We start from the raw sequence: 25,387 nt of genomic DNA, 5'->3' as shown, positions 1-25,387 counted from the left end.
TTATTTACACCATGTACCCTTTCAAGCCCCCTGATGCACCCCTAGAGTAGAAACTCCATAAAAGTGACCCCATCTAGGAAACTACAGGATAAGGTGGTTGTTGTTTTGGGACTATTTTAGGGGTAAATATGATTTTTGGTTGCTCTATATTACTCTTTTTTGAGGCAATGTAACAAAAAAATTTAATTCTAAAAAATGTTCTACATTCGCTATTTAGTTTTGTGGAACACCTAAAGGGTTAACATAGTTTGTAAAGTAACTTTTGAATACCTTGAGGGGTGTAGTTTCTTAGATGGGGTCACTTTTTTGGAGTTTCTAGTCTAGGCTACATCAGGGGGGGCTTCTAATGGGACATGGTGTCAAAAAAAAAAACTGTCCATCAAAATCTGCCTTCCAGAAACCGTATGGAGTTCCCTTCGTTCTATGCCCTGCCGTGCGGCTATATAGCCATTTACGACCACATATGGGGTGTTTCTGCAAACTACAGAATCAGGGCCATAAATATTGAGTTTTGTTTGGCTGTTAACCCTTGCTTTATTACCGGCAAAAGGGATTCAAATTGAAATTTTGCCCAAAAATGGGTGTTTTGGCACCGTTTTTGTTTTATATTTTTAACACCGTTCATTCGAGGCGTTTGGTCAAATGTTATTTTTATAGCGACGACTTTTACGCACGCGACGATGCCCAATATGTATGGCTCTCAGACTTTGGAGACACTAAGCAGGCATCCTAAAAACTGCGGCCCTCCAGATGTTGTAAAACTACAATTCCCACCATGCCCTGCTGATGGCTGTAGGTTGTCTGGGCATGCTGGGAGTTATAGTTTTACAACATCTGGAGGGCCGCAGTTTGAGGATGCCTGCTCTAAAACTAATATTTTTTTGGGGAAAAAAAATTGTTTCTGTGTCTCCAAAGTCTAAGAGCCATAGTGTTTTATGTTCTCTAGTGGACTGTTGGGGATTATAAAAATTTAGTACTCCATGGAAGTGTGATACTCCCTGAAGCAATCGATAACGCAGAGGCCCGGATGATCGGGGCACGTGTCACATTGAGTGGTGGTGTCCTTCCGTATCCCCCTCTTGTGACACACTCTGCATCTTTTTTGGGTTCGTCCCTTCTTTCCAGTATGGGGGACCACACCTGGAAAGTGTTGGCCAGGGACGATCCGGGCGCCTCCAGTTCCCGAGGTACTCCGGCCTGCTCTTTCCCGGTCCGAAAAGATCAGGTCTTTGAGGACTGCCTCATAGAATTGGAGGAATGTCCCTGTGCTGCCAGCGCTTCGGGATAGTACAAAAGAGTTGTACATGGCAACCTGCACCATGTAGACCGTAACTTTTTTGTACCATGCCCGGGTTTTGCGCATGGCATTATATGGCGTGAGGACTTGATCAGAGAGATCAACTCCTCCCATATACCGATTGTAGTCGACGATACAATCGGGCTTGAGGACCGTTGCCGCGGTACCTCGCACAGGGACTGGGGTGGTGCTGTTACCGTGGATTGTGGACAGCATAAGGACATCCCTCTTGTCCTTATACCTGACCAGCAACAGGTTTCCACTGGTAAGGGCACGGGTCTCACCCCTGGGGATAGGTACCTGGAGGGGGTGGGCAGGGAGGCCGCGCTGATTTTTCCGCACGGTCCCACAAGCGAACGTGGATCTGGCGGCAAGGGACCTGAACAAGGGAATGCTGGTATAAAAGTTATCCACGTACAAGTGGTAACCCTTATCCAGCAGTGGGTGCATAAGGTCCCACACGAGTTTCCCGCTAACACCCAGAGTGGGGGGACATTCTGGGGGTTGAATACGGGAATCTCGCCCCTCGTACACACGAAATTTGTAAGTGTACCCTGAGGTACTCTCACAAATTTTGTATAGCTTCACGCCATACCTCGCCCGCTTTGTGGGAATGTATTGGCGGAAACTGAGTCTCCCCTTGAACGCAACGAGAGACTCATCAACCGCGACCTCCCTTCCAGGTACGTAGGCCTGCTGAAATGTGGCCCCAAAGTGATCGATGACCGGCCGTATCTTATACAGCCGGTCATAGGCAGGATCACCTCGGGGTGGACATGCTGCATTATCGGAATAATGCAGACATTTCCGGATGGCCTCAAACCGGGGACGTGTCATGACCATACTGTACAGTGGGGTCTGGTATAGGACGTCCCCACTCCAGTATTGCCTGACACTGGGTTTTTGGACTAGACCCATATGCAGCACGAGGCCCCAAAATGTCCTCATTTCGGCTGCACTGACCGGCGTCCAGCCACCGGGTCTAGCCAAAAATGAGCCTGGGTTTTGAGCGACGAACTGTTGGGCGTACAGATTCGTCTGCTCCACCATCAAATTCACCAGTGGGTTACTGAAAAAAAAACTAAAAAAGTCTATTTCAGTAAACCCCACTGTGGGAATCTGGATTCCAGGATTGCCAGCGAAATCCGGAATCTCAGGCTCAAAGTCCACTGGGGGACACCAGCTAAGTTCATCGGCAGGGGGCTCCGGTGAACTTATTTGGTGGGCCGGGAAACCAGTACGAACCCCAGGGCGGCTCGTACTAGGGTGGGCCACAGGATCCCTAGCATGTGTGGCCCCTGGCTCCGCCTGGCGGCGTCTCCGCCGCCTTGGTGGCTCATCGTCATCCGATGATGATGAGGAGGATGCGGATGACAGAAGGAATGTGGGGTCATCCTCATCCTCACTGGGGCTCTCGGAGTCGGAGGCAATCTGGGCGTATGCCTCCTCGGCCGAGAACACCCGGCGGGCCATGGGTGTGTGTGCGTGTAGGTGTGCGTGTGTGGAAACCTTTATTATATGTGCGTGTGTGTGGGGGCAACGGGTGTTCGCGTACTAAAAAAAGGAAAATAAAGGGGCAAGTGTTAGGAAAAAAAAAAAAAAAAGTTCAAAGTTGCTGATCAGCGGTACAACGCTGATCAGCGGTGGGGCAGGCGATGCGCTAACAGTGGACGGACGCTAAAGTGCCGACCAGTCAGCGAACGCAGAAAAATAAAAAAAAGTGGTGGTAAGGGGGCTAGTGGTGAGGGGGGGGGGGGCTGGGGGAGGGCTGGTGGGGGGATGGGTGGGGGGGGGGTGGGGGGGGCTGGTGGTGGTGGGGGGCTGGTAGGGGGGGGCAAGTGGCAGGGGGGGCTCTGGGGTCTGATAGATGGATCAAAAAAGTTTTGTGTAAAAGTTCTTTTTTTTTTTTTTTTTCCTAACTAACTTTTCCCTTCTTTCCCTTCCTAATGGTGCCTCTCCCTCACTGACCCTAACCTACCTGAGTGGCGATGGGTGCAGGAGGGTGATGGATGCCGATTAGGGGGACACAGGAGCTGGTGCTGGACGATGCTGCACGGTCAGGGTGCTGGACAGGAAGAGGAGGGGAGAGAGGAGCGCAGGAAGTTTGAATCTCGCGCCTCTCTCCCCTGCACCAATCAGCACCCTGGACAGCAGTGTTCAGCACCAGGGCCAGCACCGCCTCCTCAAATCCTCGGACTGCGATTGGTGGTGTAAAATTACGCCACCGATCGCAGTCTTTTTCCGGTTCATCGGGTCACAGCACACCCGAATGGACCGGAAACGCAGAAAACCGCAGGTCTGAATGGACCTGCGGTTTTCTGCGATCGTCTATACGGGGGGGTCAAATGACCCCCCCCTGCGTTGTTACGGGATGCCGGCTGAATGATTTCAGCCGGCATCCCGTTCCGATTAACCCCCGCGGCGCCGGAATCGCGAATTAAAGCCATGACGTACCGGTACGTCATGGGTCCTTAAGGATTCGGGAAACATGCCGTACCGATACGTCATGGGTCCCTAAGGGGTTAAAGGGCATGTGATATTGTTACATATACAATTGGATACACATAGGAGATTTAATATACATTTATTCATACATTTGTGTATAATAACACATAAAAATCGATTAAACAAATATTAGCATGCTGTAACCTCACAGATAAAATAAATAAATAAGATCGCTAAAATACACACAACCACACACTGAATAGAATAGTCCTAAATGGAAGGATCCTTCAACTGTGTATTTGTCCGTAATGTAATGCTCATATAGCAAGTCTGATTTCTCAGAACATGCAGAGCAAAGTTCCCAGAATACTTTCGATGTAGTCAAATGAAGGTAAGTAGTTTTGTCACTTGTGTTTCTTTTGTTTGTTTCACTTTCTATGCATGCATTGATTCAGCATTAGTTTGTCTACTCACGATTATGCCGGCTGTGTTGCGGTTTAGCGTGGCGTCCCACGTGTGTTCCGCTTGCAGTCAGCGGTATAGCTTCCTGAGTGTGGATCCAGGGATCTTCGGTAGTCAATTGCAGGAGTGCTGTAGTTAAAAGTTTGTAGGTAGAAATTGCTGCCAGGTGCTCGAGTCAAGCGGCAGGTTGGTTTTTACTCCGGCAATCAGTTTTTGATTTCTCCTGCCAATTATTTTTGATACCGATCCCTCTCCTTACAGTTGGTTTGAAGCGCTTCAATATTCAGTCTCATGGGATCCTCTTTCACCAAACGCGTTTTGGAGTTGGCTACGACTCCTTCCTCAGTGGCTGTGTATCCAATTGTAGGTGTGCCCTACTATCCTTTTTATATTACCATATTTTCTGAAGACTGGGTGTAATCTTCTTTGTAGGTGCACCCATCCTATCCATTGTTCAAGAAGTGAGCCATCTCTATACAAAAATCTGAATATTGTTACATATGACTTATTAAAAGGGGTTGTCCAGCGAATAAGTATTATATTTAAACCCGCTCACAATGCTGCTCCTTGGTCCCTCTCGATGCACAGGAAATGCTCACTCCACTATATCTCCGGCCACAGCAGTGACTGCCTGAGCGTGTGTCTCCTGTGTGTTAAAGGAGACCTGGATCAGGTATCAGTCAGGGAGTATGATATTTTTTTACCCCATTGTGAGCTAGTTTAAAAATACTTTTTATTCGCTAGCCAACCGCTAGTCCGTGTGCAAATGAGTATCATCAACCCTGCTGTGGTGGATCAGTGCTATCCATATCACACATATGGGCACCATATAATAATACAGTTCACATCTTCTCCTGGTAATAACTGCTGAACCTGTAGAAAACAGCTGTCTTTTTCCAAGGGGCTTGTCATGTCGAGAATCCCATCTCTCTGTATGTGGAAGCCTGATCCAGTATTTCTTGTTCTCTCAAAGTATTGCAGGATTTGCTGCAGCATTAGAGATCCCCAACTGCATCTCCAATGTGACAGAACATACTGGTGCAGATGCACTAACTGTAAAATGTAGATAGTATAAAGGAGGTCTAAGGCCACCTGCAGACGGAGCAGAAGTCCACTAGCAGCAACGTGTATGAGATAAAATAAATCTCATGTATACTTTGCAGATGTTTTCCTTGCGTTAATTGACCTTCTGTGTGGATTTAGAAATCCATAGCATGTCAATTATGGTTTTAGCTGCGGATTTCACCCTTTTCTAATGAAGGGTGAGATCTGTGCAAAATCACATCAAATCTGCATTAAAAATTATTGTTAGAAATTGCAGAAACGCACATAAATTTGTGTGGACCTTCTGCATGTTGGCCTGCACCAGTGTACAGGTACTCTAAAAGATGCTCAAATATATCACCGTGGCTCCTGCTGGATGCTGATTTTGGTGCATGTAGTTAGGGTAGGCTCACACCACAACTGATTTGGTCTACTTTTCCGGCAAAGAACAGCTTGCCCGAGTTCAATGGATCCAGCCTAGCCAGATACTGCTGTTCACCACCAGACCTCATTAATGCTTTCCAGCATGAGTGTCAAGTTTTGGCCGCTGTACAGTAATACACTCGTATGATGTATTATTACTATACAGCGGCGGCGGCATGAGGAGCACAGCGTCATAGTAACCAATGATGCTGTGCGCTCGTGCACTCAGCAGAACGGGTTTTCACGGACCGTGGTCCACGTATGTGTGAATGAGGCCTTATGCTGCGGATTTTCTGCACGGAAATTTGTGCGTAATCCACAGTGTTAGCAAGTAGCCTAAGCTTCATTCAGATGAATGGGACAGCTGCAGAATTTTTGGATATCTTGCAAATCGCTGACCCATTCAAGTCAGTTGCTAGAATATTGCGGTCCGCAGCATGGGCACGGAGCCCTTACGTTCATGGGTATGAGCCCTAATAGTGAGCACCTATCGACTTACATATCATCAATCAACACTCGCTACTGACGAGTAGTGAACCTGTAGGCTACATTCACACAGCCAGAGACACTGTTAGTTTTTCATGGCCGTTTTGCAGCAGTGTGATCTTCCGTTTTCTGGCCGTTTATCTGTTTTTAATGGCTGTTAAAAACTGCTATAAATTTTTGGGGTATTTCACAAGCTTTTATTTTAAATCCCAAACCCTGCAGATAGATAGATAGATATACTGTGTGTGTGTATATACAGTACAGACCAAAAGTTTAGACACACCTTCTCATTCAAAGAGTTTTCTTTATTTTCATGACTATGAAAATTGTAGATTCACACTGAAGGCATCAAAACTATGAATTAACACATGTGGAATTATATACTTATCCAAAAAGTATGAAACAACTAAAAATCTGTCATATTCTAGGTTCTTCAAAGTAGCCACCTTTTGCTTTGATTACTGCTTTGCACACTCTTGGCATTCTCTTGATGAGATTCAAGAGGTAGTCACCTGAAATGGTTTTCACTTCAAAGGTGTGGCCTTCTTGCCTTATAAATGGGGTTGGGACCATCAGTTGCGTTGTGGAGAAGTCAGGTGGATACACAGCTGATAGTCCTACTGAATAGACTGTTAGAATTTGTATTATGGCAAGAAAAAAGCAGCTAAGTAAAGAAAAATGAGTGGCCATCATTACTTTAAGAAATGAAGGTCAGCCAGTCCGAAAAATTGGGAAAACTTTGAAAGTGTCCCCAAGTGCAGTCACAAAAACCATCAAGCGCTACAAAGAAACTGGCTCACATGCGGACCGCCCCAGGAAAGGAAGACCAAGAGTCACCTCTGCTGCGGAGGATAAGTTCATCCGAGTCACCAGCCTCAGAAATCGCGGTTAACAGCAGCTCAGATTAGACACCAGGTCAATGCCACACAGAGTTCTAGCAGCAGACACCTCTAGAACAACTGTTAAGAGGAGACTGTGTGAATCAGGCCTTCATGGTAGAATATCTGCTAGGAAACCACTGCTAAGGACAGGCAACAAGCAGAAGAGACTTGTTTGGGCTAAAGAACACAAGGAATAGACATTAGACCAGTGGAAATCTGTGCTTTGGTCTGATGAGTCCAAATTTGAGATCTTTGGTTCCAACCACCGTGTCTTTGTGCGACGCAGAAAAGGTGAACGGATGGACTCTACATGCCTGGTTCCCACCATGAAGCATGGAGGAAGAGGTGTGATGGTGTGGGGGTGCTTTGCTGGTGACACTGTTGGGGATTTATTCAAAATTGAAGGCATACTGAACCAGCATGGCTACCACAGCATCTTGCAGCGGCATGCTATTCCATCCGGTTTGCGTTTAGTTGGACCATCATTTATTTTTCAACAGGACAATGACCCCAAACACACCTCCAGGCTGTGTAAGGGCTATTTGACCATGAAGGAGAGTGATGGTGTGCTGCGCCAGATGACCTGGCCTCCACAGTCACCGGATCTAAACCCAATCAAGATGGTTTGGGGTGAGCTGGACCGCAGAGTGAAGGCAAAAGGGCCAACAAGTGCTAAACATCTCTGGGAACTCCTTCAAGACTGTTGGAAGACCATTTCAGGTGACTACCTCTTGAAGCTCATCAAGAAAATGCCAAGAGTGTGCAAAGCAGTAATCAAAGCAAAAGGTGGCTACTTTGAAGAACCTAGAATATGACATATTTTCTGTTGTTTCATACTTTTTTGATAAGTATATAATTCCACATGTGTTAATTCATAGTTTTGATGCCTTCAGTGTGAATCTACAATTTTCATAGTCATGAAAATAAAGAAAACTCTTTGAATGAGAAGGTGTGTCCAAACTTTTGGTCTGTACTGTATGGCTGTACTTTTGGCTGAACTAGATAGACAGATGTCTTTTTTCAGCCTTATAAGCTATGCTAGGGTGCTTTCACACTTGCGTTAAACTTTTCCGGTATTGAGTTCCGTCCTAGGGGCTCAATACCGGAAAAAAAACCTGTTTTATCTGTTTTTTTTTAATCAAAAATCAGTTTTATCCTAATGCATTCTGAATGGAGAGCAATCCGTTCAGGATGCATCAGGATGTCTTCTGTTCAGTCACTGTACACTTTTTGGACGGACATTATTTTACATTGAAATGCATTAAAGGGCTTCTGTCACCCCACTAAAGTCTTTTTTTTTTTGGGCTACTTATAATCCCTATACTTCGATATATCAATCTATAATGCTATTACTCATTTTGGTTCAGTAGTTAATTAAAAAAACAGACTTTTATAATATGCAAATTACCTGTCTACCAGCAAGTAGGGCGCTACCTGTCTTCAGTCGGCGCAGTGCGCCTGCGCCGATGACGTCACACCCGGCGCAGGCGCACTGAGGAAGGAGCGGCCGAGCGAGTGTCCTCCTCTCAGTGCGCCTGCGCCGACTGAAGACAGGTACAGCGCAGGCGCCAGATTTTGAATGCAGACAGGGCCAGCCAGAAGACGAGCTTGTTCGCTGGCCCTGTCAATCAACATGCGGAGGGGGTGTCTTTAGGATAGGAGGATGCGGCTGCTACCAGCAAGTAACCGCCCAACTTGCTGGTAGACAGGTAATTTGCATATTATAAAAGTCAGTTTTTTTAATTAACTACTGAACCAAAATGAGTAATAGCATTATAGATTAATATATCGCAGTATAGGGATTATAAGTAGCCCAAAAAAAAAAAAAAAGACTTTAGTGGGGTGACAGGAAGCCCTTTATTTAATGCCAGATCCGGCCCCAAGTGTTCTGGAAAAACAGATCCGGTTTTGCGGTCTGTGCATTTGCAGGCCTTTAAGAATTTTAAAAAGGTAAATACCGGATCCGTTTTTCTGCATGACCGGAAAGACGGATCCGGTATTGCAATGCATTTGTGAGACGGATCCGTTTACAAATGGTATCTGTTTGCATACAGATTGCCGGATCCAGCATGCAGTTCTGGCGACCGAACTGCCTGCCGGAATCCAGCAACGCAAGTGTGAAAGTACCCTTACTGACTTAAATTTGCTCTGAAAACAGCTGTCATACTGCCATTTTTCAAATTGTGTAAATTTAGCTTAAAGGGGTTGTCTGGGTTCAGAGCTGAACCTGGACATATCCCCATCTTCCCCCACTCAGCCCATGTGACATGAGCAAAGGACTATTTCATGCTCCGATGCCCTCCCTTGCCCTGCGCTGAGTCATACAGGGCAAGGACTTTTTCTGGAGATCCAGTGACGTACTGGGCGCTAAATGGGTAAGCTAGGCGAAGTGAGCCCAGTGATGTCACTGACACTAATGGGCGGGCTTTGGCGCTGTCCTAGCCTGTAAAAAGGCTAGGGCAGAGCTAAAACCGGCCCATCAGTGCTGGTGACCACACCGGGAACACTGCTAGGCGGAAGCCTCTGCCTAGCAGTGAGTACTGTAACAATGACTATTCGTGTCGAGAAAACAGACAAGAATAGGACACGCTCTATCTTTTTTGAGGGGCCACAGAATGCACATACAGATGCGGACAGCACATTTTTTGCAGCCCCATTGAAATTATTGGATCCCCGTCCAATCTGCAAAAAATCTGCTGCAGATTCAAAGCATGTTGTGGATTTTCAAATCAATGCCCTGTCTGTTGCAGTACAATGGGGCACATTTACGAATTTCGTCTTTTTTGGATAAAAAAAACCCCCAAAAACAAGTGTATTGGCAAATTCTGTCTTCAATTTGCGGCTCATTTATTATCCCTTAAAGGGAGTCTTTCACCTGAAATCACCATTATAGAACACTAACATCAGGATATCTATTACATCCCCCATATTAGAACGCTACCTTCCATATTGCTGTCCATCGCTGATTTTCTCAGAAAAAGACTTTTCTTCAATATGTTAACTAGCTTCTGAAGGTGCCCAGGGGCGGCGTTCATGCGGCCATTGCCCAGGCCCCTCGTCGCTTTTCATATGAAACCCCTCCCCTTTCATCCCTCTGGCCCGCCCTAGGTTCTTCTGATTGCGTCCTCCTCTTAGTGAGGAATCCAGCGCCGTTCAGCAGATTTGCCACGCCTGCGCACTTCATTCCCCATTATGTGCAGAGGCACAAGGCCGGCTAGCTCGGGATGTTTGGGCCGGCACATGCGCATTAAACATTCTTGTGCCTCACTAAAGGTGAAGTTCCCTTTTAATGCCCCCTTAAAGGGAACCTGTCACCGGGATTTTGGGTATAGAGCTGAGGACATGGGTTGCTAGATGGCCGCTAGCACATCCGCAATATCCAGTCCCCATAGCTCTGTGTGCTTTTATTGTGTAAAAAAAAACGATTTGATACATATGTAAATTACCCTGAGATGAGTCCTGTCCCTGACTCATCTCATGTACAGGACTCATCTCATGTACAGGACTCATCTCAGGTTAATTTGCATATGTATCAAATCAGTTTTTTTACACAATAAAAGCACACAGAGCTATGGGGACTGGGTATTGCGGATGTGCTAGCGGCCATCTAGCAACCCATGTCCTCAGCTCTATACCCAAAATCCAGGTGACAGGTTCCCTTTAAGGTGGCCACACACATTAAATAGAAGTTGGTTGACGATCTCACCATCGCACAGGTGTCTGTCCATATGTATGTGTGTCTCTGTGTGTTGTCGTAATAATTATTGGCCGAAAATGCATCAAACATGAATTGCTATGTTTAATAGTATGACATCTGCCATCTTGTGATATTTCCACCATTTTGTGTGAGTTTATGGAAAGGCCACATGTTCCTAAAGTGTATTCTCATATTTTTCTCTATACTTGTGCCAGTTTGAGAGAGTACTCCTTGTCTTTTAAATGATTTATATTTAAAGATAAAGCATGAGGAGGTTAGTATATTCTCTAAACATCTGGTACAAATCACCCCTACAGTTTGCTGTCTGTTAATGAAACGGGGGGGAGTAAATAAAGGAATGAGATAAGAAACAAATCTGTGAAAATATATATATATATATACGTGTAATGAACCTTAATTCTTTAAGTATAAGATAATCAATAGGATATATGGTATTGTTATGTATGTTGTTAAATGTTATACAAGATATATAATACATCTATTATCTTATATAATTCTCACTAAGAATGCTTCCACCCTTAAAATATAAGAAGGATCTTTAAGTATTAGACTATGTTAATGAGTCTCTGTCCGAAGAGAGCTATGTTATTCTAACTAGCAATTAACTACTCTTTGAAGACACACGTGCAAGTTTCCGATTGTATTCTTATCTGTACCTTAAATCTGACAGATTGAGAGATGTCTAATGGTACCACTAAGTCTGCATTTTAATTAGTATATGTGTCAAAGGTAATCCTTATCGTTTTGATTTAAACTCCCGGATGTCAAATGTATAGAATGCAATATGAAGTCAGACTGACATAGTTAACTCTTTATCGTATGATGCTAATAGCTTATACAACAGTGCCACCTAGGTATGAGTGGGTGACATTACAACAGGAGCAGAAGTGCATTCTGGGTGACCTAGTGACATCACCACCCTTATCACATGTACACGCCTATCCGACAGTGATTGGAAAGTTCCAAACTAGGAAGGTGTGTCTAAACTGATACATTTTTAAAGTTTTTGGTAATAAGCCAGATACACGGATGAGGAGGAAACCAAGCAACCAGGAGATAAGAAAACCAAAGAGCTAGAGACCTACAGAGGGCAAGTTGAGCTCTCTAGAGGGGTCTATCAAGATGAAAGCCATGGTGAGATATGCAATGATGGACCACCCAGCTTTCCTAGGAGCAGAAGTGAGATTTCTACTAGGACTTGGTGAGAGACACAAAGAATGATATTTCATTTTATTAAGATTAATTGGATAATGTGGGTGGAATTATACCATCTAGATTGGCGAATAAATAAATAAATTGTTTACCTTCATATTAAGATGTAGTCTTAGGATATTGTAAAGGCTTCATTCTACCTGCAGAAGAATCAAGACTCATAATCGATCAAAGCATTAAATGATTGCTTATATATATTGATAGTAATATTCTTCGCCAAGCTAAGTGATAGATTCCCACAGGAAAGATTTTTTTCCAAGTTCCTCCCATTTAAGATATAATAAAAACCTTGATCATAGATCCCTGTTGTTTGTCTTAATAGTCTTACCAAAGTCAGCAATATTTTTAAAGCATTTTTGGTGGTTATTTATAATTTTAGGTCATCCATATGACCATTGTGTCTATGGACCATGAAGCTGCCGTAAAGCAATCTTTTTAATGCTACAAACCAGATTTTTGTGAATGAATCTGAATGAACATGCCCTTGTACTGGAGCTTTTTTTTTTTAAACCCCTTACAGACTTCCGGTCTTTTAGAATGGGGCCTGCTCGCGTACACTATAGCTGCCGGGTTTCTACTGCTTTAGGGTGCCTTTGCACATTGCAGATTTTGTAGCAGAAAATTCTGCGACTCAAAATCGGTTCTATTCATTTGAATTGGTCAGCAAGCCCCATTAAGGTGAACGGAACAGATTTTCAGTCACAGAATTTTCTGCCACAAAATCTACCGCATGTGAAGGCACCCTTAGGGCTGTTTCAGACGAGCGGATGCCGTGCGTGTCATCCGCTGCGTGAAAGAGTGTCACGCCCCACACTGGACAGCAGAGACACGGAGCAGTAACATGATTGATAATGCTCCGTGCCTCTCTGTGATCTTTTCACTGCAAAATCACAGTGAGATAAAGTTGTCACTGTGATTTTGTAGTAAAATTGTCACAGAAAGGCACGGAGCATTATCAGTCATGTTAATGCTCCGTGTCTCTGCTGTCCAATGTGGGGCTTGGCATTTTTTCATGGCTGAGATGGGAATAACCACAGTAAGTCCCAGCTAGGGGTAGGCACAGTTACGGAAACAGCGTAGCTTGCTGTGCTATGTGGTTTTTGTAGCTTTCATTGACTGCTAGCAGAGTTACAGAAACAGCAGAGCCCTAGGCTTCCAGATGTTTGCATAAGTCCAGCCACAGCCAACAAGCACTTACCATAGTTATTCCTATCCCAGCCAATAAAGGCCTAGATGGGAATACCCCAATAAATTGCATCACGATCTTATGTGGGTCACCCAACTCTCCCTAGTGGGAAGTGCTGGGGAAAGAAGGATCAGTGTTACAATGGCGGCACTGTCCGCCGCTGTCCCATGCCACAGTCGCTGGCTTCCTGTTTGTGAATTAGGGCCATTAATAACATAATAACATGGTTTGTAAGGCTGAAAAAAAGACATCCATCTAGTTCAGTCTGTTATCCTGCAAGTTGATTCAGTGGAAGGCAAAAATACCCTGTGATGTAGAAGCTAATTTTCCTCATTTTAGGGGAAATACATTTATTTTCTTACTCCAATCAGGAAATCAGAATAACTACCTGGATGAATGACCCTTCTCCAGAAGTTTAATAATTATAACCTGTAATATTAATACATCCAGGCCCATCTTGAACTCTTTTACTGAACTCACCATCATCACCTCCTCAGGCTGAGAGTTCTATAGTCTCACTGCTGTTACTGTAAAGAATCCTTTTCTATGTTTGTGTAGAAACCTTCTTTCTTCTAGACGTAGAGGATGTCCCCTAGTCACAGTCCTGGATATTGTCTTCTACCTTCCTATGGATCTGTACTGACCCCTGATGTAGTTATACACAGTTATTAGAACCCCTTCAGTCTTTTTTCTGAACAACCCTCATTTTGATAATCTTTTTGAGTACTGTATCTCACTTTCTTGCCTGAGCAGTTGGCCTGTACAGATCTTGTCAGGTCTCTCTAACTTGCTCCATCCTGTGAAAAAGCCACAATCCATTTGTTTGCCTGAGTACCAACCTGCATGTTTCCTGATCCTGTGCCACCTGCCCTGACTTATTTGCATGAATTCTGCCAGCCCTGACCTTTGCCTGTTTCCTGACTACGTGTAATGCCTTATCCTTTGGTGCCATTCATCAGTGTCATCGATCGCAGTGGGTCAGCAGCCAACCACACTAGGACTGTTCCAAGAGCTAATGTCCTGGTTTCTCCCCTGCAGTGAAGGCCTAATCTCTGTTGTCTCGCAGTCCCACATTCTCCTCTTGCCATTGAAATAAATATGACTGCTAAGCAATGTGTATGGCCACTGTAAACTGGTTGTGCAGGGTCATAATCCTGATGATCCTGTAGACAGCTTTTAGGGAACAATATTAATGTATATACCACACCTGAGGACATGTTTGAAAAGTTTCCTTTCAAAATGCAGCCTTATCAGCAGCTGATACCAACAGATCTCCATGCAAGTGTGTAGAAAGCAGCAGGCAATATCAGGGTATATGCACATTGCAGTATAGTTTATGCAGATTATATGCGGTTTTTGCTGAGTTTCCACAACAAAATCCACACGTGTTACTTGCAGATTGTGTTGTGGATTTTGAGGCATATTTACCCCATTATCTCACCCTTTGCATTGGAGATTTTGTTATGTTGCAGCCTTGTACTAAAATAAAATAAAAATTCAAGTTTTCCTCATTAGTCTGGACCCAATATGCCATAATGACAAAGTGAAATCAGAATTTTAGAAATCTTTGCTGATTCATTGAAAAGGAAAAACTAAAATCTTCCATTGAAGTAAAGACTATGTACACTAGGGTTGAGCGAATCGGCTTCGGATGAAACATCCGAAGTCGATTCGCATAAACCTTGGTTGCAGTACTGTAAGGAGCAGGATCTCTCTACAGTATTAGAATGTATTGGCTCCAATGAGCCGAAGTTATTGCTTTGCGAAATCTCGCGAGACTTCAGGTAACTTCATAAATTATTTTTACTGTAAAAAACTATTTTCCGAACTCGGGTTCGGTTCCAAGTGGTACCTTGGCTTAAATAAGTGTTTATGATCTCTTAGTAGTTTAGAGATAAGGGTTATTAGAGGACCTGCATAAACTGAAAGTACCAGTCACACAGCTAGAAAAACTGTTAACTCTTTGTGACAGAAAGGCTCAATATTTTTAATAAAGGCCAATTAAAAAAAATATTTTTTGCCAAAAATAAATAAAATGCAATCATAAACAAAAATTGCCTCCAAAGATTTACATAGCCTTTAAGTATTCAGACTTAGTACTTTGTTGCAGCGCCTTTGGCGGCCTCTCCTGTGTTGTCTTGACTGTGTGCTTACGGTCCTTTTCTTGTTTGGAAGGAGAACCTTCAGTTGAGTCTGACGTCCAGCGCATTCTGGATCAGGTTTTCATAAAAATATCTCTATACTTTGCACCATTCAGCTTTTCCTCAACCCTGACCAGTATCCTTCTCAAAACTGTATGTGTATGAAACATGTACCGTATTTTCCGGCGTATAAGACGACTTTCTAGCACTAGAAATTATTTTCAAAAGTCGGGTTTCGTCTTATACTCCCGGTATACTCAGATTCGATGGTATATTCTAACCCCTAGGCGTTCCCATGGTGATGGGGACGCTTGCCTGGGGGTTAGAATATACTATCGGATCTGAGTTTTCACGATCTCAGTGAGATTGTGAAAACTCAAATCCGATGGTATATTCTAACCCCCAGGCGTTCCCATGGTGACGGGGACGCTTGCCTGGGGGTTAGAATATACAGGGCCCCGCCGCTCAGAGGAGTATACATTTATTAATAATCCGTAACTTTAACTTTAAATCAGCGCTTATCTCTTTACTAGGGTACCTTACTCTCAGCTCCATTAACAAGCAGTGCGGGCGGCGCTCACTCACTGATGTCACGCGCATGCTCCTCCCACTAGGCGGCGCAGGCACGTGACGTCAGTGAGTGAGCACCGCCCGCACTGCCTGTTACCGGAGCTGAGAGTAAGATACCCTAGTAAAGAGATAAGCGCTAATTTAAAGTTAAAGTTACGGATTACAGTTAATAAATGTATACTCCTCTGAGCGGCGGGGAGGGGGAATCTGTGGATGACACTGTTATGGGGAGGGGGATCTGTGGATGACACTGTTATGGGGAGGGGGATCTGTGGATGGCACTGTTATGGGGAGTGGGATCTGTGGATGGCACTGTTATGGGGAGGGGGATCTGTGGATTGCACTGTTATGGGGAGGGGGATCTGTGGATGGCACTGTTTAGGGGGGAATCTGTGGATGGCACTGTTATGGGAGGGGGATATGTGGATGGCACTGTTTAGGGGGGATCTGCGGATGGCACTGTTATGGGGAGGGTGATCTGTGGATGGCACTGTTTAGGGGGATCTATGGATGGCACTAGTATTGGGAGCACTGTTTAGGGGGATCTGTGAATGGCACTGTCATGGGGGGATCTGTGGATGACACTGTTATGGGAGGGGGATCTGTGGATGGCACTGTTTAGGGGGATCTGTGGATGGCACTGTTTAGGGGGATTTGCAGATGACACTGTCATGGGGTGGATCTGTGGATGACACATATAGCATAAGATGCTATATACAGGGAGTGCAGAATTATTAGGCAAGTTGTATTTTTGAGGATTAATTTTATTATTGAACAACAACCATGTTCTCAATGAACCCAAAAAACTCATTAATATCAAAGCTGAATATTTTTGGAAGTAGTTTTTAGTTTGTTTTTAGTTTTAGCTATTTAAGGGGGATATCTGTGTGTGCAGGTGACTATTACTGTACATAATTATTAGGCAACTTAACAAAAAACAAATATATACCCATTTCAATTATTTATTTTTACCAGTGAAACCAATATAACATCTCAACATTCACAAATATACATTTCTGACATTCAAAAACAAAACAAAAACAAATCAGTGACCAATATAGCCACCTTTCTTTGCAAGGACACTCAAAAGCATGCCATCCATGGATTCTGTCAGTGTTTTGATCTGTTCACCATCAACATTGCGTGCAGCAGCAACCACAGCCTCCCAGACACTGTTCAGAGAGGTGTACTGTTTTCCCTCCTTGTAAATCTCACATTTGATGATGGACCACAGGTTCTCAATGGGGTTCAGATCAGGTGAACAAGGAGGCCATGTCATTAGATTTTCTTCTTTTATACCCTTTCTTGCCAGCCACGTTGTGGAGTACTTGGACGCGTGTGATGGAGCATTGTCCTGCATGAAAATCATGTTTTTCTTACCTTGCAGACTTCTTCCTGTACCACTGCTTGAAGAAGGTGTCTTCCAGAAACTGGCAGTAGGACTGGGAGTTGAGCTTGACTCCATCCTCAACCCAAAAAGGCCCCACAAGCTCATCTTTGATGATACCAGCCCAAACCAGTACTCCACCTCCACCTTGCTGGCGTCTGAGTCGGACTGGAGCTCTCTGCCCTTTACCAATCCAGCCATCTGGCCCATCAAGACTCACTCTCATTTCATGAGTCCATAAAACCTTAGAAAAATCAGTCTTGAGATATTTCTTGGCCCAGTCTTGACGTTTCAGCTTGTGTGTCTTGTTCAGTGGTGGTCGTCTTTCAGCCTTTCTTACCTTGGCCATGTCTCTGAGTATTGCACACCTTGTGCTTTTGGGCACTCCAGTGATGTTGCAGCTCTGAAATATGGCCAAACTGGTGGCAAGTGGCATCTTGGCAGCTGCACGCTTGACTTTTCTCAGTTCATGGGCAGTTATTTTGCGCCTTGGTTTTTCCACACGCTTCTTGCGACCCTGTTGACTATTTTGAATGAAACGCTTGATTGTTCGATGATCACGCTTCAGAAGCTTTGCAATTTTAAGAGTGCTGCATCCCTATGCAAGATATCTCACTATTTGTGACTTTTCTGAGCCTGTCATATCCTTCTTTTGACCCATTTTGCCAAAGGAAAGGAAGTTGCATAATAATTATGCACACCTGATATAGGGTGTTGATGTCATTAGACCACACCCCTTCTCATTACAGAGATGCACATCACCTAATATGCTTAATTGGTAGTAGGCTTTCGAGCCTATACAGCTTGGAGTAAGACAACATGCATAAAGAGGATGATGTGGTCAAAATACTCATTTGCCTAATAATTCTGCACGTAGTGTAGTGTCATCCATAGATCTCCCCATAGCAGTGTCTTCCACTGATCCCCCTCCCCATAACAATGCCATCCACAGATCCCCCTCCCCATAACAGTGCCATTCACAGATCCCCCTCCTCATAACAGTGCCATCCACAGATCCCAGTCAGTTCCCTGGACTGGAGAAGGTTGTCTTGAATACAGGGAGGGCTGGACATTCAGCGTTAGTCTTATACGGCGAGTATAGCCCAAACCGTATAATTTAAATGGAAAAGTTGTGGGTCGTCTTATACGCCCAGTCGTCTTATACGCCGGAAAATACAGTATATTTAAAGGGGTTGTCTGACTTATTTAACCTCCTCAGGACCGCCGAACGCAGGATTGCGTCCTGGCGGCGGCCCTGTTATTCCTCCTGGATGCGTCCTCTCGCGAGACGCGAGATTTCAAGCAGAGCCGGCCCGCACATGCGCAGTGCGGGCCAGGAATCGTTGCATCAGAAGTTTGTCACCAGCCTGCGAGCCAATGATCATCACTGGCAGGCTGGTGATTTTTGAAAAATCGAATCACAAGCCATATAACACATTATATTTATAAATATAGTGTGTTAAATGGCTTCTGTGCTCTCTGTTGGATCTTTTTCGTCGGTTGGTCCCAGCAGATTACTTCTCACGTTTTAGGTCCCCTAAAATGCCAGGGCAGTATAAATACCGCACATGTGACCCCATTTTGGAAAGAAGACACCCCAAGGTATTCGCTGAGGGGCATATTGAGTCCATGAAAGATTGAACTTTTTGTCCCAAGTTAGCGGAAAGGGAGACTTTGTGAGAAAAACAAAAAAAAAAAACAATTTCCGGTAACTTGTGCCCAAAAAAAAAAAAATATTCTAGGAACTCGACATGCCCCTCACGGAATACCTTGGGGTGTCTTCTTTCCAAAATGGGGTCACATGTGGGGTATTTATACTGCCCTGGCATTTTAGGGGACCTAAAGCGTGAGAAGTAATTTGGAATCCAAATACTTAAAAAAATGCAAGGGTTGTGGAGTCGGAGGCAATTTTGGGTACCTGGAGTCGGAGTCGGCAAAAAATGAACCGACTCTGACTCCTACTAGATTTAAATTGGAATATTTTTTTTTTTAAAAAGCAAGTTTAAATGTCCCAATTCACAAAAAGTTATAATTAATTACCGTATTTTTCGCCCTATAAGACACACCTAGGTTTTTGAGGAGGAAAATAAGAAAAAAAATCTTTTGAACCAAAAGGTGTGCTTTTGGTGGGTTTTGAACTAATGGTGGTCTGTGAATGACACTGTTATGGGGGCATCTGTGGGTGGCACTGTTATGGGGCATCTGTGGGTGGTACTGTTATGGGGCATCTGTGGGTGGCACTGTTATGGGGGCATCTGTGGGTGGCACTGTTATGGGGAATCATTGTGGGGGCATCTGTGGATGACACATATATAGCATCTTATCTTATGTGTCATCCATAGATCCCCCCCATAACAGTGTCCCTGTGTAGTGAATGGCGGCCGGCGTCTGTTTCTGTAATGGCAGCGGGGCCCGGTGCCTGCTTCATTCATAAAGTGGGCGGAGCAGGCGCGTGACGTAGTGAGCTACGCTACGAGCGCCCGCCCGGCCTCCTGACTGCCAAGAAGTTTTTAAGATGATTGGAATACTTTAACAATACCCACAAGTTAGATATCATTACTGTATACTACAGTGAGCGGGACCCGGTGTAGTATAATACAGTGACTGCACCGGGCCCCACTGCCATTACAGAAACAGATGCCGGCCCCCACCCCCTCCTCCCTCTCAGCCTATTCACCGGACGGTCGTAGCATTCGCCCCATAAGACGCACTGCTATTTTTCCCCCACTTTTGCGAAAAATACGGTACTTCTCTACTGTAAGAATAAAGGCCAATGCATGCAGTGTGTCACGTTACCGCAAAGCGAACACGTTAAGTGACCATGAAGAAGCATGCTTTTCATATGCTTCACTATATGGCACGCAACGCACAGTTAAGAAGCGGCAATACTTATACTTTCCATTGTATTGTGTTCTGCTGTTACAGGGAACGCAACGCCCATGGTTAACCTAGCCTCTTACTGATAACTGATTAAGTAAATATGTTTTTTGCAGGACTAGAGACACTTGTATAAGTGAAGGGAATGGATAGTCAATAGTTCAAGACTGAAGCTGTAAACCATTTGAAAAACTGCTGTCATTCAGCTAAGGCTATAAAAACTTGTAAACTCGATTGTTAGCTTAAACTTTAAACATGACTATGGGATTCTACTAGGGAAATCATGTTTTACAATAAATGCCCCTTCCCCTGCCCCTTCTTGGATCCTCCCACTGCCCTATCTTCAGCAGAAGATCAGCACACAAAGGAGAAGGCAGCAGCTTCCTAGCCAGTAGTTCTGTGGTAATGACATTCGCATATTAAATACAAAGGAGTCAGAGTCGGAAGTACCAAAAACTGAGGAGTCGGAGGGGGAGTCAGACCATTTATCTACCGACTCCTAGGCTGCAAAAAAGTGTCACACATGTGGTATCGCCATACTCAGGAGAAGTAGGGCAATGTGTTTTGGGGTGTATTTTTACATAGACCCATGCTGGGTGAGAGAAATATCTCTGTCAAATGACAACTTTGTATAAAAAAAATGGAAAAAGTTGTCTTTTTTTTTCTTACAATCATTTTCCGCTAACTTGTGACAAAAAATAAAAACTTCCATGAACTCACTATGCCCATCAGCGAATACCTTTGGGTGTCTACTTTCCGAAATGGGGTGATTTGTGGGGTGTTTCTACTGTCTAGGCATTGTAGAACCTCAGGAAACATGACAGGTGCTCAGAAAGTCAGAGCTGCTTCAAAAAGCGGAAATTCACATTTTTGTACCATAGATTGTAAACGCTATAACTTTTGCACAAACCAATAAATATACACTTATTGTATTTTTTTTATCAAAGACATGTAGAACAATACATTTAGAGAAAAATGTATATATAAATGTAGTTTTATTTGAAAAATTTTACAACTGAAAGTGAAAAATGTCATTTTTTGGCAAAAATTTTGGTCAATTTCGATTAATAACAAAAAAAATTAAAAATGTCAGCAGCAATGAAATGCCACCAAATAAAAGCTCTATTAGTGAGAAGAAAAAGAGGTAAAATTCATTTGGGTGGTAAGTTGCATGACCGAGCAATAAACCGTGAAAGTAGTGTAGTGCAGAATTGTAAAAAGTGGTCTGGTCATTAAGGGGGTTTAAGCTAGGGGAGCTGAGCTGGTTAAAAAGCTCTCCAAAGCCCCTAAATGTGATAAAATACAAAAAGATCCTATACTCATCTCTTTGCTTGAGCGAATCGAGCTTTGAATCATAGATCCTAAGTCAATTTGTTCAAAACTCGTTTTTAATGCTGTTTCCGTACATTAAAAGGTATTGGCTCCATGTAGGCAAAGTTCATATTGCCCGAAGTTGTGCAAGACTTCGGTGAATGACTACTGTATGCATATCTGCGTATTTTAAAACAGTTTAAAATGGAACTCCGAACTGGAATTTAGTACCAAAGCCCACTTTTTAAATTACGCAGATATGAATACAGTGGTAATTCACCGAAGTCTTGCATGACTTCAGGTGATACGAACTTTGTCTTGACAGAGCCAATACATTGTAATGCTGTACGGAAACAGCATAAAAAACTAAGGTTTTGAACAAATCGACTTTCGATCTATGATCCGAAGGTCGATTTGCTCAAGCCTACTCATGACCTAAAGTGGTTATCCCACAGGTTGTTATAAAACAGCCTGAATGGGGCGTGGCTTGGCAGCCGAGCGTGATGGCCACTTAATATCTCAGCTCCTGGACTTGGCAACTAACATAGCGTGTTAAACCCCCTCTCAGAGACCTACAGTCATGGCCAAAAGTTTTGAGAATTACATAAATATTGGAAAAGTTGCTGCTTAAGTTTTTATAATAGCAATTTGCATATACTCCAGAATGTTATGAAGAGTGATCAGATGAATTGCATAGTCCTTCTTTGCCATGAAAATTAACTTAATCCCAAAAAAACCTTTCCAATGCATTTTAGTGCTGTCATTAAAGGACCTGCTGTCACGGCTGAGGATGGGGAAAACCCTCAGCCGTGCGATGACGGAAGATGGTCGCTGCTCGACCAGGACGACAGGATTAGGGAGCAGGCACCTCCTAAATCGTCCCTAACCTGACCCTAACTCCTAGCTGCATGGGCCGACCTTTAAAGGGAACCTGTCACCAGGATTTTGGGTATAGAGCTGAGGACATGGGTTGCTAGATGGCCGCTAGCACATCCGCAATACCCAGTCCCCATAGCTCTGTGTGCTTTTATTGTGTAAAAAAAAAGATTTGATACATATGCAAATTACCCTGAGATGAGTCCTGTCCCTGACTCATCTCACATACCGGACTCATCTCAGGGTAATTTGCATATGTATCAAATCGGTTTTTTTACACAATAAAAGCACACAGAGCTATGGGGAGTGGGTATTGCGGATGTGCTAGCGGCCATCTAGCAGCCCATGTCCTCAGCTCTATACCCAAAATCCAGGTGACAGGTTCCCTTTAACCCCTTAAGGACCGAGGACGTACCGGTACGCCCTATTTCCCGAGTCCTTAAGGACCGAGGACGTACCGGTACGTCCTGACTTAAAATCTGCATTCCGGCGCCGCGGGGGTTAATCGGAACGGGACGCCGGCTGAAATCATTCAGCCGGCATCCCGTAACAATGCAGGGGGGGTCATTTGACCCCCCCGTGTCGGCGATCGCAGCAAACCGCAGGTCAATTCAGACCTGCGGTTTGCTGCGCTTTTTGCAGTTTCTGATCCCCGCGGTCCCTGACCGCGGGGATCAGAAACTTCAGAGTGCCTAAAATCAATATTGCGCCCCCCCCCTGCACCCCTGCATGATTTGATGGCGGCGGGTGGTGCAGGGGGGGTGTCGCAGGCAGTGGGGGCGTTGCGGGAGGCGGGCGGTGCGGCAGGCGGGATCGCGATCCCCCGCCCGCCTCCCATTGCATAATCGTTGGCGTCTAGTGGGTTATACCAGGGTGCCAGCACATTGCTGGCACCCTGGTATAAACGGCTGACATCGGTGATGCGATGCCAGCCGTTTAACCCTTTCCATGCAGCGGTCCGTACGGACCGCTGTATGGAAAAGGTTAACAGCGCAAGGAGCTCCCTCCCTCTCCGATCAGGGGGCTGCTGTGCCTTTGCAGCCCCCCGATGGGAGAGGGAGAGAGCCCCCCGAAGCCCCGTCCTCACCCTTCCCCGTCTGCGAAGTTGTGACAGACGGGGAAGGTTCCCATGGCAACAGGACGCCTGCTCAGGCGTCCTGCTGTCCATGGTGCTGAACAGATCTGTGCTGAAAGCATAGATCTGTTCAGTGTAAGTAAAATACAGTGCAGAAAACTATATAGGTTCTGTACTGTATTTTACAGACATCAGACCCACTGGATCTTCAAGAACCAAGTGGGTCTGGGTCCAATTTTTTTAAAAAAAGTGAAAAAAGTTAAGATAAAATAAAAAAACATTTATCACTGAATAAAAATAAAAAAATACACTACACATATTAGGTATCGCCGCGTCCGTAACGACCTGATCTATAAAACGGTCATGTTACTTTCCCCGCACGGTGAACGCCATAAAAATAAAAAAATAAAAACTATGAGAAAATTTAAATTTTGCCCACCTTACTTCCCAAAAAAGGTAATAAAAGTGATCAAAAAAGTCGCATGTATGCCAAAATAGTACCAATAAAACCGTCATCTCATCCCGCAAAAAATGAGACCCTACTCAAGATAATCGCCCAAAAACTGAAAAAACTATGGCTCTTAGACTATGGAAACACTAAAACATGATTTTTTTTGTTTCAAAAATAAAATAATTGTGTAAAACTTTTATAAATAAAAATAAAGTATACATATTAGGTATCGCCGCGTCCGTATCGACCGGCTCTATAAAATTATCACATGACCTAACCCCTCAGGTGAGCACCGTAAAAAAAAAAGGGAAAGGGAACCTGTCACCAGGATTTTGGGTATAGAGCTGAGGACATGGGTTGCTAGATGGCCGCTAGCACATCCGCAATACCCAGTCCCCATAGCTCTGTGTGCTTTTATTGTGTAAAAAAAAAGATTTGATACATATGCAAATTACCCTGAGATGAGTCCTGTCCCTGACTCATCTCACATACAGGACTCATCTCAGGGTAATTTGCATATGTATCAAATCGGTTTTTTTACACAATAAAAGCACACAGAGCTATGGGGAGTGGGTATTGCGGATGTGCTAGCGGCCATCTAGCAGCCCATGTCCTCAGCTCTATACCCAAAATCCAGGTGACAGGTTCCCTTTAACCCCTTAAGGACCGAGGACGTACCGGTACGCCCTATTTCCCGAGTCCTTAAGGACCGAGGACGTACCGGTACGTCCTGACTTAAAATCTGCATTCCGGCGCCGCGGGGGTTAATCGGAACGGGACGCCGGCTGAAATCATTCAGCCGGCATCCCGTAACAATGCAGGGGGGGGTCATTGCAGAAAACTATATAGGTTCTGTACTGTATTTTACAGACATCAGACCCACTGGATCTTCAAGAACCAAGTGGGTCTGGGTCCAATTTTTTTTAAAAAAAGTGAAAAAAGTTAAGATAAAATAAAAAAACATTTATCACTGAATAAAAATAAAAATAAAAAAATACACTACACATATTAGGTATCGCCGCGTCCGTAACGACCTGATCTATAAAACGGTCATGTTACTTTCCCCGCACGGTGAACGCCATAAAAATAAAAAAATAAAAACTATGAGAAAATTGAAATTTTGCCCACCTTACTTCCCAAAAAAGGTAATAAAAGTGATCAAAAAAGTCGCATGTATGCCAAAATAGTACCAATAAAACCGTCATCTCATCCCGCAAAAAATGAGACCCTACTCAAGATAATCGCCCAAAAACTGAAAAAACTATGGCTCTTAGACTATGGAAACACTAAAACATGATTTTTTTTGTTTCAAAAATAAAATAATTGTGTAAAACTTTTATAAATAAAAATAAAGTATACATATTAGGTATCGCCGCGTCCGTATCGACCGGCTCTATAAAATTATCACATGACCTAACCCCTCAGGTGAGCACCGTAAAAAAAAAAAGAAAAAAAAAGTGTAAAAAAAGCAATTTTTTGCCATCTTACGTCACAAAAAGTGTAATAGCAAGCGATCAAAAAGTCATATGCACCCCAAAATAGTGC

At 44.1% G+C, this 25,387-nt stretch overlaps 1 protein-coding gene across 1 annotated transcript in view; it reads right to left on the bottom strand.

Moving 5' to 3' along the window:
* Positions 1–25,387, bottom strand: part of ZMYM3 (zinc finger MYM-type containing 3) — a 169,770-nt gene that overhangs the window by 91,560 nt on the left and 52,823 nt on the right. The window lies entirely within an intron of this gene.

This window comes from Bufo gargarizans, chromosome 9, assembly GCF_014858855.1.
Source record: "Bufo gargarizans isolate SCDJY-AF-19 chromosome 9, ASM1485885v1, whole genome shotgun sequence".
In the NCBI taxonomy this organism is placed as follows: Eukaryota; Metazoa; Chordata; class Amphibia; order Anura; family Bufonidae; genus Bufo; species Bufo gargarizans.
Note: the sequence above shows the minus strand (reverse complement) of the source record. Positions and strands in the feature narration are given on the sequence as shown.